This window comes from Papaver somniferum, chromosome 5 (assembly GCF_003573695.1).
Source record: "Papaver somniferum cultivar HN1 chromosome 5, ASM357369v1, whole genome shotgun sequence".
Taxonomy (NCBI): domain Eukaryota; kingdom Viridiplantae; phylum Streptophyta; class Magnoliopsida; order Ranunculales; family Papaveraceae; genus Papaver; species Papaver somniferum.
The window spans coordinates 27,123,927-27,139,313 of NC_039362.1; the positions used below are offsets into that span (position 1 = coordinate 27,123,927).

The following is a 15,387-nucleotide window of genomic DNA, read 5'->3' on the forward strand; positions in this document are numbered from 1 at the left end:
TATGGACATTATATTCGGAGCCAAACTAATCACATGGATAGATCAAGAAGATGGATATAGAGAAAAACATAGATGGTTTTGATGTTTACTAGGTGAACGGTGTTTCTCATATCTGTCTGAAGGCCTCCGCCAAAATGAACCTATCCTAATGGACTGAGATACTAGTCTGACTAATATCAACACACTGGCATATACAAGGGAACCAATGGTCGATGATCCTAACTCTATATCAACTCAGCTGGCATATACAAGGGTACCCGTGGTCGACTTTATTGAATTTATTCCGGTTGGTCTGGTGGTCTGGTCTCAATTTTTTTTTCTTCTTTTTTTTGTATCTTAATCACTCTAATTCACCTTAGCATTGGTAACAACTTGAATCGTGAGCCCCACCTAATCACTTAGAGAAACATAGTTTAAAAAAAAAAACAAAATAAAAATAGAAGTGAAAAGGACTCAATGAGATATGGTGAAACTATCATGTTATTTCTAACACCTGAGCTCTGTGCTTTCATGAATAGACTCTTTAGATGTTTCCATCTAATCAGATTGGTTCCTCAACTCCTACAACCAACATGCTTCCATCCACTTAGATTAGTTAGTGCCACCCTTAGTAAACATAAATTTCTAGGCTCTGGAGTTTATTTATATTGCAACTAAAAAGTTTCTCCCATACCCCCAAACTTAAATCTAACATTGTCCTCAATGTTCTAAAGATAAAATTAAAAGCATGAACAAGGAGAAACTGTTACCATTTGAAGCAAAATAGTTAAGGAAAGATATTACCGTGTCGCATGAATGTTGGGTTACCTCCCAAGAAGTGCTAAGTTTAAAGTCCTCAGCCAGACATTGGAAGATTAGTCACCTCATAGAATCATATAATAGCCGAAATTGTGGGTCATCGAAACCAAATAGAGCTATCACGAGTAAAAGGAATCTGCAACATGCCAAGAAAATAAACAATAAAGCACACCCTTGTCTAGTTTCTGTTTAAGACAACTACATCTAGTGTGGTTCAGGTTCAGGTTCTATAACTGGGTCTAGATAAAATATTTTCATGGGTTGGTTCCTCAAAGTTAGATCCGTTCAGCTATTAGAGTCTGGAAAAACTCAATAAAAATTAGTAGCACAAATAATAACCTGAATAATTGAGGATCCTCTAAGTCAATTAGATTTGACTCACACAATCGACCACAATGAAACTGGCGGTCAATCTTAAGCAAATGTGTCGACCCTAATCTCCTAAAGTAATTAGGTTAGTCTCAAAACTTAATAATTGACACATTTGAAATATACGTCCCACATTGGTGAAAAATATTTGGTGGGAAAACAAAGTCAATCTGGTATCATAGCCTGGTTCAACCACATCAACCAGAGGATGGGTTTCTAACAACTGAACTTCCTTATGGACATCACTAGGTTCAGGAAAACGTGTATGAAGATAATCTTGTAAAATGGTTGAGGCACATATGTCAAGTCCCAAGTGAGGGACCTTTCTAAGAGTTAAATCACATGGAGAATGATAATCACCCCCAAACTTGAGTTTTGGGTTCTCTAGATAGACTAGCTACAATTTCCCTAATTTCTAGATCATTGAATCCTGAAAATGGTCAATTGCTTCTTCTAGGTTATACTCAGTGATGCATCCTCACTCATGTTTAATGCTTACGAGTTCATTTCTTCGTCTAAGACTATGTTTCTAAATCGCTAGACTCTAAAATATTTTCAGAATAAACTCGTTCCTCTAAACCATTATCGTTCGTAATCAAAAGGAAATACTACATCGTCTAAAAGGGATCTCTAGTCAAATCCTCGTCCTTTTGAATAGGTGAATAATTATTAAAATTATTTGGATTTGAACTAGAAATAATCATCATAAAGTTCATTTGGAGTAACAAATTCCGATCACTATGCCTACAATTAATTCTCATCATCTACATAATCCTCATAATACATGAAAATGGTTGAACCTCATCTAAACAAGTAGTGTTACCAATTTTATCCTCGTCATCTTGATTATGAAATAATCCTCAGTTTCAAGGGTATATTGGAACACTATATTGGAAATTAAGATTATTTCGAGCAATTCTTTCGTTCGTCTCAGCTATCAGCTTGAAGGATTCCTCTATAGAAAGTTCTCTTTCGTCATAAACTAAGTTATTCATCTCAGCTAACTTACGTGTCGACTCCTCTAATTTCCTGAGGGACTCTTCTAAAGAGAAATATAAGAATTTTGCTCGTATGACCGGTGCGTGTGTGGATAGTAATTGGGCTCATCAAGGTATGAGCCATAACCTTGAAAAGGCTGATGTTCCCAACCACTATTCACACTATGGTCAAAGTAGTAACGTCCATTTTGAAACTCAGTCGGATATTCGTTGTATTGGCTATTGTAATACCAGTTCGACATTCTATTGCAGGGGTGTGAGTTGTCACACAAAATAAAACCCACTGACAGGGGATTCGTGGGTGGATAGAGTCTTACCTCCCGTACCAGACGGGCGATGAACCGTTGAAGTCGACTCAGGCCACCGACTCCGATGTCAGTGTACGAACCCGAGGGGCCGAGACAGTATCGTAACTGTCGTCCTTCCCTGCAAACAGTTTATATTTAATCTTAACCCTTCCGTAGGGTTTTAAAAAAATAATGTCCAGTCCAAAAATAAAGTCCAAAAAGTGTCCAAAAATAAAAAGAAAAATTACAAAAACTAAAACCCTATTTACAGTTTCTAAAAATAAAACAAAATAACTATATACAAAATATTCTTCTTCACTCCTTTTGGATTCCTCTTCTTTCCTTCTTTGGCGATGCTTCCTTTTATAGCACTTTTTCTTTCCTTGTAGCTTCGATCGAAATCTGAAAAGAATCAAAAAATACCAAAGGCGTAAAAGAGAACAAAAATTCTAAAAGAAATAAAATAAATCTAAAACCTAAAACCTAATACAAATCCGCGTCGGCGCCAAAAATTGATGTAGTTTTGTAGTGGTAAGTAAAGTGTTCGTTTCTCGGACTTGTTGAGATTCGATTTTAGACTTAATATAATATGTACAAGGAAAGCTGTCACAGTATCGAGAGGTACTGAGATTCAGGATTCCACCAAATTCCATTCATGTGACTCAATTAATAACTCCAATCAATTATAGCTCAAATATTAAAAATATGGACTCTTATTCTTTGCCAAAAATAGATTTTTAAAACTTTAGATGTAAATCACAAGCATGGTGTATCAAAAGCTCTTACGTCTAAGCATACACCATCAAACGAAATCACAACTAATTAGTGAAAATCATGAATCAATTAAAATAAGTGCAAAAAGTCATAAAGAATTATTAAAATTACCACATGCGTGAAATAGGTTTCCTCCGTCATCCCAGTGTTGGGGTTTAGCTCCTCATATTAATCATGATCTCAAAATACATGTATAAAGCTCAAAAGTTGATTAAAAGGGAGTAAAACAATTGAACAGAAAAATCGCAACAGAAATAACTGTTGAAAAGGCGTTGTTCACTGTTACAAGAAGAACGATATATATGAAGTGATGTTGAGACTGCAGCTGCGACCCCCGCAACTTTTTCGTAAACACTGTTTAAGAACGACTGTCTTCGGACGTCCGTTCTTCGTGTTCTTCAGCAGCAGCAGCAGCAGAAACAGAGTTTGATCGGACTCTGATTTCTTCTTCTCTGGCCCTCCTCAGGTTCCAAAACTCTCGACACCCCTTCTATATGACCCAACCAATCTATTTATATCAAAAAGGCCGATTAAATCTCTCCAAAATCTTCCAAAATATCTTCCTTTCTCTTCACGGCTAAGTTGCGGCAATTTCTTGTTTTAGAATTTATACGCGTTTCTGAGCTTTCCTTTTGATCCTAAACTCTTCCTTAGATATATACAAATCTTTGGGAAGGTTTATAGCACTTTAATCTCTCTAAAATTCTCCAAAAAAGGTCACACACGCGACTTTCCATATTTTGTTGTTGTGATAAAAATCCGTCGATTTTGCCCAGTATAATCGATTTCAACACCCGTATTAGATTCCTAGACCCATAAGGAGTCTAGCCTATGAAAATCAGAGGTTTAATCAACCTCAAACTCCTCCAAATCACGATTGCCAAAACTGCCTGGAGAGTTTCTATTTTCCCGCCCAAATTCAGAATTTGAACGTGAAGGGGAAAGGTTACCCCTTATCCAGTGGTCGCCCCTTATCCGCTTCTGGAGTCCGTATAACACTTGTCCCTTGGGTGCGTTTAGTAATTTTTCTGGATGTTTTCAACACTTTTCTCGGGGTTCCTCCGGGGTATTTCTGGGATGTCACTGATACGGCTGCTATGGAGGTTCAAATGCCACGTTTTGAGCCAATTTCGCCGCAAAAGCTTATTTCTCCAAAAACACCTACAAAGAGATAAAATACCAAAATAAATACAAGAATGAAAACTATCAATATATAGAATCGAGAAAAATTAGACACAAAAATGTGTCTATCAAGTTTCCACATGATATCCATTTGCATGGATTTCTTTGGAATTTAACAAGGTTTGATTATCTCTCGGTACATGTAGAGGTTTTGTGACGTCATTATTCTAACTCGAATTTTTTTTTTGAGTAGTGCTGCTCTCGATGATCCAATCCTCATAGTCACGTTATAAGGAAATAGTTCAACAACTAGTTTAAATTCCTTAAGCTGGTGGGGGTAGAACCACTATCTGTTAGACATGGAGTCGTGAGATATTAAATAAGTGGTGTAGCCTTATTAGTAACAAAAGTGAGATTCAACTCAATTACTTTAAAGTGAATGTATGTTACGTTTCATCCAGATATCTCTCAAGTGCTTTAGAGAATTTATGTTTCTTGGGAATGGTGTACGTTTCATTCCATAAGCGCACACATTGATCTAGTTCAACTCAATAAGATAGTCAATTGGCCCGACAAAGTTCTCATTGCCATTAAAGTTGAGGTGAAAATTGGTTTTTACTATGATACACACATTACATTGTATATACCAGTAACTATGACCAGGTGCATTTCCAATTATTTCATTTATGATGGGAGCTACAATTACATTTTAGCTAATCCCATACTCGGTTGATACTTGTGTATTGGTGTTCACTACACCATTTCCAGGTTTTTGTCACAGGCTATATCTGTTACTTATTAAATTTGTATCGGTTATAACTGTAGTAAATAGGCAGTTATTAATAATTGTGATGGTGTTTTGTGACGGTTTTATCTGTGACAATAGACAGATACAGTCACATATAAAAAACGTTACAATAATTAATAGCCACAGTTGACCTAATTTTATGATTGTGACACGTGTCTGTATTGTCACATTTATCTTAACAGTTTTATCCGTTACTCTATATTTACCACGATTGAGTGCCCGACACAGGTCACTTTTGTCACGATTACAGTAACACTTTTAAGTGTTGCCTACTATTTTGCAACAATTTTTTTTGAGAACATGTGTCATCCTTTTAAACGCTTACTCTTAAACGATGACACGTGGTTTTTTAATTACACTTGTTGTCACGGTTAAACCAGTGACAATTTTTGAAATTACAATTAAAAAAAATGGATAGCCCAAACCATTTTCATGGACCTGGGATTCCAGTTTGTTTACATGCCTACAATCATGAACCTGCACTTTCAGTTTACAGGTCTGAAGCACAAATAAACCCGCAACTATCCATATTTTATCAGTCATACATTCTTTACAGAAACACACATATAAAGGAATACTTTTATTCATTATGAAATCTACCCAAGAACAAGTACTCTCGGATAAAAAGGATCCTCTCCAGCTACTTTGTTGGTACAAGAATGAAGGTTGCAGGTATGGCAAATGTAAGCATCTAGATGCTCAACTCCAAAGCTCAAACACCCGAGATCTGACAAGAAATTTAAGGAAGTCAAATTAAGAAGTAGGAAGGTCGGTCACTAGAAAATGAAGGGGGGAGGTCGGTCACTAGATATACCTGAAGAGCACAACCAAGATCAAGAACAGAAGCACCTAATTTTTTCTTTAGCTGCACCAGTTTCAGCATTGACATCTAATACGCCTGACCTGTCCAACAATAAAAATTGAGCATAAATGTTAGTGAATGACACAAAAAACATACAGAAGGGAATCTTAGATGCTACTTCACTACTACTTGATGTGAAGCTCATATAAGCCACTTCTAAAAAACGAATATCAGGAACATAATATGCCATAGCACCACCACCTACATTATGAGCTCAGTGGTCATGAGAGAAGGTGAGGAGTTGAAAGGAATGATTGGATTAAGAAAGATAGAGAACATTACAAGAAATTGAAGTGATGGGGTCAGTAGACATACCTAAATAGCACAACCAGGATCAAGAACGGAGGCACCCAGTTTTTTCTTTGGCTGCATCATAAGAGAGCAAGGGAGGAGTTGAAATTTTACAGATTGCATATGGTCATTTTCACAGTCTGTAATATTTACTTTACTTATTTCAATAAGGGTAGTCTGGTCATTTTCACAATCTCCATAATATTTATTGCATATGTTTCCAATAAGGGTAAAGTGGTCATTTTCATAGTCTATAATATTTACTTTACTTTTTTTGGTAAGGGTAGTTTGGTCATTTTCATAATCCCCATGATATTTATTTCATTTATTTTCAGTAAGGGTAATTTGGTCATTTTCACATTCTGTAATATTTACTTTACTTATTTTTGATAAGGGTAGTCTGGTCATTTTCATAGTCTCCAGAAAATTTATTACACTTATTTCCAGTAAGGGTAAAATAGTCATTTTCATAGTATGTAATATTTATTTTACTTATTTCTGATAAGGGTAGTTTGGTCATTTTTATAGTCTCCACGATATTTAATGCACTTATTTCTAGTAAGGGTAATATAGTCATTTTCATAGTCTTCATGATATTTATTCACTTATTTCTAGTAAGGGTAATATGGTTATTTTCACAGTAAGGATAATATGGTCGTTTTCAAAATGTGTAATATTTTCTTTACTTATTTCCGATAAGGGTAGCCTGGTCATTTTCACAGTCTCCATAATATTTATTGCACTTATTTCCAGTAAGGGTAAAATGGTCATTTTCACAGTATGTAATATTTTCTTTACTTATTTCTTATATGGGTTGTATGGTCATTTTCACAGTCTGTAATATTTACTTTACTTATTTCCGATAAGGGTAGTCTGGTTATTTTCACAGTTTCCATAATATTTATTGCGCTAATTTCCATTAAGGGTAATATGATCATTTTCACAGTCTGTAATATTTACTTCACTTATTTCTGATAAGGGTAGCCACAGTCTGCATAATATTTTGTTGCATTTTTTCCATTAAGGGTAATATGCTCATTTTAACAGTATGTAATATTTACTTTACTCATTTCCGATAAGGGTAGTCTGGTTATTTTCACAATCTTCGGAATTTTTATTTCACTTATTTCGATAAGGGTAGTCTAATAATTTTTCACCGTCTTCAGAAGAAGCAGATATCTCAAAGTCAAATTTCTATAAAGTCATGACTTGTTGACTTGGTCTTGATCCTGTTTTCTAATATTAAGAAAATTAAAAAGAAAAAAAAAATATTTTGATTTATAGAAATGGAATATAATTGTTAGTTTGTACAAATGTGGGAAAATTAGTGATAAGTAAAATTCAAAGTGTTATAATTTTGGGGTTGTTTTAGATGTGGTGAAATATTTGGGTGGAATCATCAGTTTGAATTATAATTGTGATTGCCTGTAAAATTGTCAACAAATATTATTGTGACTAATAAAAGAATTTAATATTCCTAATTATTTTAACGAATACAAAATTTAATAACAGTTATAACTGTTGCAGGACTTATCACAGGTGTATCAGTGACTGAAAAATAAACTGTTACAGGTTGCACTGTTACAAAATCCTGGTTTTGGTGTAGTGGTTATTACTACCGAAGACAAAATTAAATCTTTGTCTATGTCCCTTTTCACATGCTTTATATGAGTGATACGTCTAACCCTCATTACTTCGGGGTTCTTTCCATTTTTAATTTGCTACATTTAGCTTAATTTGAGAAATTTCTTTATCTCAACAGGCCAAGAGAATCTCATTTTGAATGTCAACCATTTACTTTAGGTTGAATAGCTTACTAAATATAGTGAATCTCTTGTTGATACTTTAACATATACTCGTTCATTAGTTTTGATGAAATAGAAAAAATGGAAGAGGGGGGAAAATCTGACTCATATCACTTTTTGTGAGTTCTTCCACAAAAATTGGGATGTTTGTGTAGACATAAAGTTCTATGAAGGAATAAATTCCTTTTTCTTTTTGAAAGTTTCCACCTCAAATACACAATAATGATGCTCAAGTACTTCTGAGTCCAAAATGTTATTTTTGAGTCGAGTGGGGTCCAACTGGAAAAAACCTTACTAAAAGAAAATCATAACCCGATTAACGACCAAATTACGGTGATCCAGTTAATAGTGTTAACTCGACTCGTTAAGGTCATAACGTGTTCAAGGTCCATGAAGAATTACATGCCCATTTAAAAAAAAAAAGGTAGTAATGCAGTTTAATGTTTTGGTTTCACGGGAAATAAAACAAACAATTAAATGACATCATTTTTAAATAAGTGTGATATTTATACGATATAGTTATTATTATTATTCTAATTATATATGTGCATGAATGTATTTGTGGAAACTAAATGAATATATTTTAAGTATTATTGTTTTAATTGTATTTGCATGTGCATGAATGTATTTGTGGAAACTAAAAGTTATCTCTATATTTAACTTTGCATGAATGCATGGAAATATTTTAATTGTATTTGCATGTGCATGAATTATTTAACTAAACATTTATATCTACTAGTTTTTCACCCGTGCGATGCACGGGTCTGTTTCTTATTTGAAACTTTAGACTCTTATTTTAAAATTAATTTCGTTAATAATCAATAAATGATATATTTGTCCGAGCCGAATTCATAACTCTTAAAAGGTTAGCCATTTTTTTTATTTTTCGTAAACAAAACTAGTTATAAAAAACCAAGGTGACCAAACTTGTGGTACAAAAACCCCACTCAAATGTCGAGATTCACTAAAACTCCATCTTAAACTAAATTATACAAAAATTCCAAAATTTAAAAAAATTGGTACAAAAACTCAAAATTTCAAAATTGGTTTCATCAAAATTTTGATTTTTGGGATTTTTGTGTTACTTTTATTTTGACGGGTTTTTTCTGGATGGATAGTGACTCCTTTGGGGTTATAACTCGCGGACCGTTTTATAAAAGCATCATGCAAAAATGGATTTAGGGTAATAAATGAAGCCAAGTTGAAATGCTTACGACAATTGTGAGCAGTAAACGAAAACCCAGACCTTCTTCAACTTCTTCAACGAATGTTACTGCGCCACCATCCAACCACCACCCACCGGTTAACACTGCAACAAAAATGCCAAAAAAGGATAAAGGCAAATAATGTAGAAATAAGAGAAAACATATCAGTTTTTATTAGTAAGTCAAACTTCAACAGAAAACATCATACTTGTCCATGGCTTTAAAGACTCGATGGCATTGGTGCTGAAGTTGCTCTTGCAGCTGTTCGAGGTGTAATAAGATTATAAACACATTCACATTCGTGTTTTGGAAAGACAAACAAATTTTTGTCATTGCTGGTATTGTACTGCTCCTCCCCAATGTTTTTTTTCCTTTAGCTCATTGTTTTTCTTATTTTGCACGGTTATGCACGTTTCCCAGAAAAAAAGAAAGAAATGGTCATGGGTCAACTGCGTTTCGAGGGTATTATCACCACCCTAGTTAATAAGTTCGCGAATGATTCGCGAATCATTCGCGAATTTGTCCGTATCACGAATTTTACCGTCTTATTCGCGTACGTTTGCAACTCCGAACCCAAGTCGCGTATTATGTGGCATTCCCGGATTATTCGTGAATCGTTCACGAATTTTACGTATCCCGAATGATACGTCCGCTTAATTCGCCGTAAATTCTTTAGCTTTTACTTTTCAAAGACTCCACTTTTTGGGCTTTACTGCCTCCCGAACATACACGACCGAATATTAGGCGTGTTGTAATTTTTATGAAACAAAAACGACTGAAGAGATTTGAAGGTGAAGGTGAGAGAGATCTCAAACTCACTAACCAAGCATCTAAACCACTATACGACGTCCTTTTGGATAACTAATGTTGTATATATTATTAATATCATCATATTGAGTTTATTTTTTCCTTAAATAACTCACACATATGCATACAAATTGGTCTATGACCTTATAAATACAAATTATTTGTTATATATAAATACCGAATTTTCAGAGCCGAACTCACATTTATAAATCGAATTATACATATACGTATGCCGTTCCGAATTAATGACGAATCACGTCCCGTTGACCGAATTTTGGACCGAATCTGGATTTTACAAAACCGTATAATACTCGAACGTTTGCCGTTCCGTACGTTTGCCGAATCCCGAATTGCTAACTAGGATCACCACCGTGTCAATATGGATTCCAAAAGCTTGCACATCACCATCGCGATAAGCTTAGGTCAGTGCAATTCCTTTGCCTTGTTTAAAAAATGTACTTAATGCATTATCCGGAGAAATAGATAAAATTTCCTCGACACGTCCTTCTCTCGGTGCATTTCTTATTACCATCTTAATATATTTTAGTCTGTTGCAAGTACATGTGCAGCAATGTTTTAGTGGAACCAATAACAATTCTTCAAAAAATTAATAGCGATTTGAGGTGCGGATCCTAGAATATTTGCAAAAAAGCGTAACAAAAAATGCACTTCCTAAATGATAACTTAACAATGTGAATCCGAGATTTACAACCCGATAATCCAGGCAAAGTTCCTTAATTTTCCCCGGCCAAGGGTTGTGAGATCAAGTTTTCATCATCTTTGGTAATATCAACTCTATCGCGCAGACATTCATAAACCGCCCTACCATATAGTTGAACTCCATATTTTTGGACATGGGAAATAAAGCATGCAAATAGAGACTATCCCAATAACATTTGTTGCGTTATCAGATACATCAACGTTTATGAACCCACTTCTCCATCAAATTCTTTGCCATGGTATTTACAGGAAATGGTTTTGAAAATGATAAACAAAGTGACCGCACTTGTATTATTCAAGTATTTTATCCTCCTAATGGTATTAGAAGGAAGGGTTAGAGCAATGAAAAACAACTCACCTCTAAGTCGTCAATATCAGTAAGCACATAATAGAAAATTGCCATGACTCACAGACTCGGTAAAAGAAAAAGGAAAACATAATGCGGGGTCTAAAAAGTTTAAATGGAAAAAAAAATACTAAAGAATGTACAAAAAGAAATCATGCCAAAGTGCACATTAGTTCACCACCTTTTTCGCACTCTTTGATGGCAACTCCCAGTTGAAAACCTTCATAACAATCTCTTTTTGGTGTTTGCTTATGTTCCTTTGATAAATTATACTACCATTTATTTTCTTCCATATGCACCAATTTTTACTTGCTGCATGCAAGAAGAAACTTCCGCTATATCTCACAGAGATTAGCTAAATGTACTACGTAGGTGGTTTCTACGGATGATAATAATAGGAAAAGGTAAAATTTCCTGCGCAGTAATCAGTGAATGATTGATAATTAAGCTTCACACAAGTAGGTGCTTAATCAACTGAACATCCATTTTATCATGATTATATTAGTAGCTGATACTTACTCTACCCTGCAGCAACACACATTAGCAAATATATAGAACTCCAAACTTTTTTAAACAACTTTATCACCCCTATTAATAAATTACTCAATTATCCAGGTTAATAAATAAAAACACTAATAACCGTGACAATAAAGAATACTAAAGATATGTATTTAGTGCGTCCAGTAAAAGGGTTGATCTTATATAACGGATATTAACACTGCATTTGTTTGGGAATAAGGCAACATTCCCAATCCCAACAATACTGGAGGAGGCGCTCTTCAAGCAATTGCAAGCTTGACTCAGGAGTGGTCTGAGCAGCTGCGAGGAAAGACTTCACTCATGTACAACACGTAGGTTGAAAAACAACAACTATCAAGTAGCCAAAGCATTGTGCCATCTTGGTAGTCAGTGTACCGCATATGATCTTCAGCTGCATAAGATGCCATCTTTGTTTCATTAAGAAATAAGGATGTAGAGAATAACAAATTCTATAAAAGAAAATAGCAAACTTTTGTTGTTTGATTGCATTTAGGATTTTTTGTTGTAGTTTGATTAGCAATACCACTTCATTATCAGATTTTTTCTAGTGGGACAGAAACTCTCACCCTGATGAAATATTTCTTGCACCTTACCTTATTGACATCTTCATTCTTCTCCCTTCTTTCAAATGTTGTGTTCCTATTAACCTCCCAAGACATAAGACATCATAGATTCCTATGAGTACTACCTTACGAATATGGTGGATTTAAGCAGTGAAAGCAACAACACCAACAAAAGACAAAAGTATATTCTAAGCAACAAAAACTAATAAATCAACACATACAGCAGCCGGAGAAAACTACTTATGAATATGGTGGATTTAAGCAGCAAAAAAGCAAGACCAACGAAAAAGCATAATCTACACAGTAAAAACTAATATATCAACACGTAAAAAAGAAACATCTTGATTCTTCCGGTAAAAAAAGCAATAAGAATAATTAGAGTAGAAAAAAAACAACAGGAAAAAGAACATACAACAATGACTGCTCTAAAGCATCAACAATAAGACCCACAATTTAGGATTAGCTAAACAACCAATAAAATCCCAGAGCAATTTAACCAATAATACCTGCAAAAAAAAAAAGAAAAAGAAAAAACACAAATCAAAATCAGAAGCCGCGCAAAGTAATGGATTAAGCTTCTGCTCGAACGCCTTATGTAAACAGCCAGCAATCCTAAAAAGACTATTTTTAGAAATAATGTTAATATCAAAATCTAAAATATCTAAAATTTTACTTATAAAGTTAAAATTGCACGATATTAGAGTTTTAATCGTGAAAAGGAAATCACCCTGCTATGTTGTATAAATTAAAAAGGAAACAAAATCATCATTCAAAGATACCTTAATTGATATTATTGTGATTCGTTTATTTTTAGATAGACATAGATTTTTGGTTAAAACAAAACAAAAACAAAAATTCCATGCGACATTCCCATTGAAATAGCATTTGCAAAAAAAATAAAAATAAAAAATAATCATGATTTACCTATTTAAATCACCAAAAAATACCAAAAAACAACAACATGATTTCACTATCCAATCTCACTGTGTGATTATGTAGCACCGCCACACCATGTGATTATATCGCACCGCCACACCATGTGATTATAGAATCGATATCACTGCTAACGACCTCTCTTATTGCCCCAGATATTACCGTAAACCGATTACCACAAAAAGAAAGATCAGATGGATTCCGGTGGAAACCATTTGATACAAAATCAACTGAACCTTGAATCTCTCCAGAATCCAAAGAATGGAACAATTTGATACAAAATCTAGACCGTAAGAATGCATTACTTCATCCATTGATTGGAGGATTGAATCGCAAAAAGCTAGGTCAAAATAACAAAAAAAAAACAGATTAAATTGCAAAACAGCCTAAATTTATCACCTTATCAATATATGGCATCGTAGCATGCATTCATTTATCGGAAGTATAATGAGAAGAGGTACACCGGCATATGCAGATTAAAAATCGCCATTAACCGATATATTCATAAAAAACTAAGAAATAAGAAAGAATAACCCTAGCCAAAAATAAAAAAAAGCAGCACGGCGATGAGGTTTTACCTTTGCTTGAGTGATTTATATACGGAGCATCCAAGAATTCCTAGAAAAATAAAATCTCGGTTTAGGAGAAAAAATCTCTAGCTTAGGAAATATTAAAAGACAACGTCCAAAATTAAACTTTTGTGATTTAAATTTGGACAAAAATATATTACATAACAAAAAAATCTAATTTGGACAAAATTAGAAATTGGCTTTATTTAAAAAAAAAATCTATTTTAGTTCGATAATTTTCCGATTAAACAGAATCTGGAAATAGCAAAAAAAAATCTTCAACTAAGAAAATAATCACACAGTATCGATGATACGATACGCCAGATTTAAAAATAAAAAAACCTTAGAGATCAAATATATCACATGAACTATTTCTGATTTCACCGGATGTTACATCGATTAGAATCCCATGTTCAATGTCCAGCACCTGCAAATCCAAAACCGTCTTTAATAAGTGAACATCAGGTATAAAGATCTGTATTTTATTATCAAAAATAATTAATTCTAATTGTGTAAAAAAAAATTGCCGGGAAAACAATGAGATCCTACCCTTGCCTCATTGCTTTATATAGTGAGCATTTAAGGAAAAAATTTCCAATTAGACAAAATATGGAAATAGTAAAAAAATCTCCAACTAAGGAAATAATAACACAATATTGATGAAAGTTAGATATTCCCGTATCCCGCAATTAGTGTCTATAGATATTTATTTTGAAATTTTCCAATTAGACAGAATATGGAAATAGTAAAAAAATCTCCAACAAAGGAAATAATAACACAATATTGATGAAAGTTAGATATCCTCAAATCCGTAATTAGTGTCTGTAGATATTTATTTTTAATTATGGAATAAACAAAGTTAAGAAAAATAATAGTGAAATTAGGGCGTTTTTTTTTTCATCTTTCTGGGTGACAACCTTGTTTCTTGGTCTTCCAAACGTCAGGCAACTGTCTCTCGCTCTAGTGCTGAAGCTGAATATCGGGGCGTGGCCAATGTTGTGGCCGAGACAACTTGGATCCGGAATTTAATTCTTGAGCTACATATACCACTACGATGTGCTACTATTAGGGCTGTTCATGGTTGGTTTTGGTTCAGTTTCTAGCCAAACCAAAACCGAAACCAATACTATTGGTTTCTAAAAATCTAAACCAAACCAATCCATTAACCATTGGTTCGGTTTCCAAATGGTTCCAGTTGGTTTCGGTTTGTCCTAGTGGTTTTTGGTTAACCAATAATTATGTCAAATCAAAAAAAAAATACACAAATTTACAGATAAAAAAATCGTAGTTGCCGATAGTATTGGTTTACACAAATTTACAGACAAAAAAATAAATAAAAAATATCAAGAATAGTTAAAAATTACTCTAATTCTAGAGATCAAAAAAAGATATATAATATATCTTAATTTAGTTATTGACAAATAAAAAAGAAAGAAGACGGGAAAAAAAAGTCGAGTAACAGCAGCTGTAGTTGGGGGTGGAGAAGGGAGGCGACTGAGAGAAGGAGAAAGAGAAAGAGGGAGAGTATCATAATGAAATATTAGATTTAGGGTTTCTATTTATCCTCTAAATCAATGGGTAGAATATAAT

The 15,387-nt window shown here is 33.9% G+C and overlaps 1 long non-coding RNA gene across 1 annotated transcript; it reads right to left on the reverse strand.

The window, feature by feature from the left end:
* Positions 1-11,294: 11,294 nt before the first annotated feature.
* LOC113277347 lies at positions 11,295-13,781 on the reverse strand. The gene is made up of 3 exons (XR_003324868.1): positions 13,220-13,781; positions 12,326-12,801; positions 11,295-12,123 (listed from the first exon to the last, which is right to left on the reverse strand). It is a non-coding gene; the product is annotated as an uncharacterized LOC113277347 (long non-coding RNA).
* Positions 13,782-15,387: the final 1,606 nt, after the last annotated feature.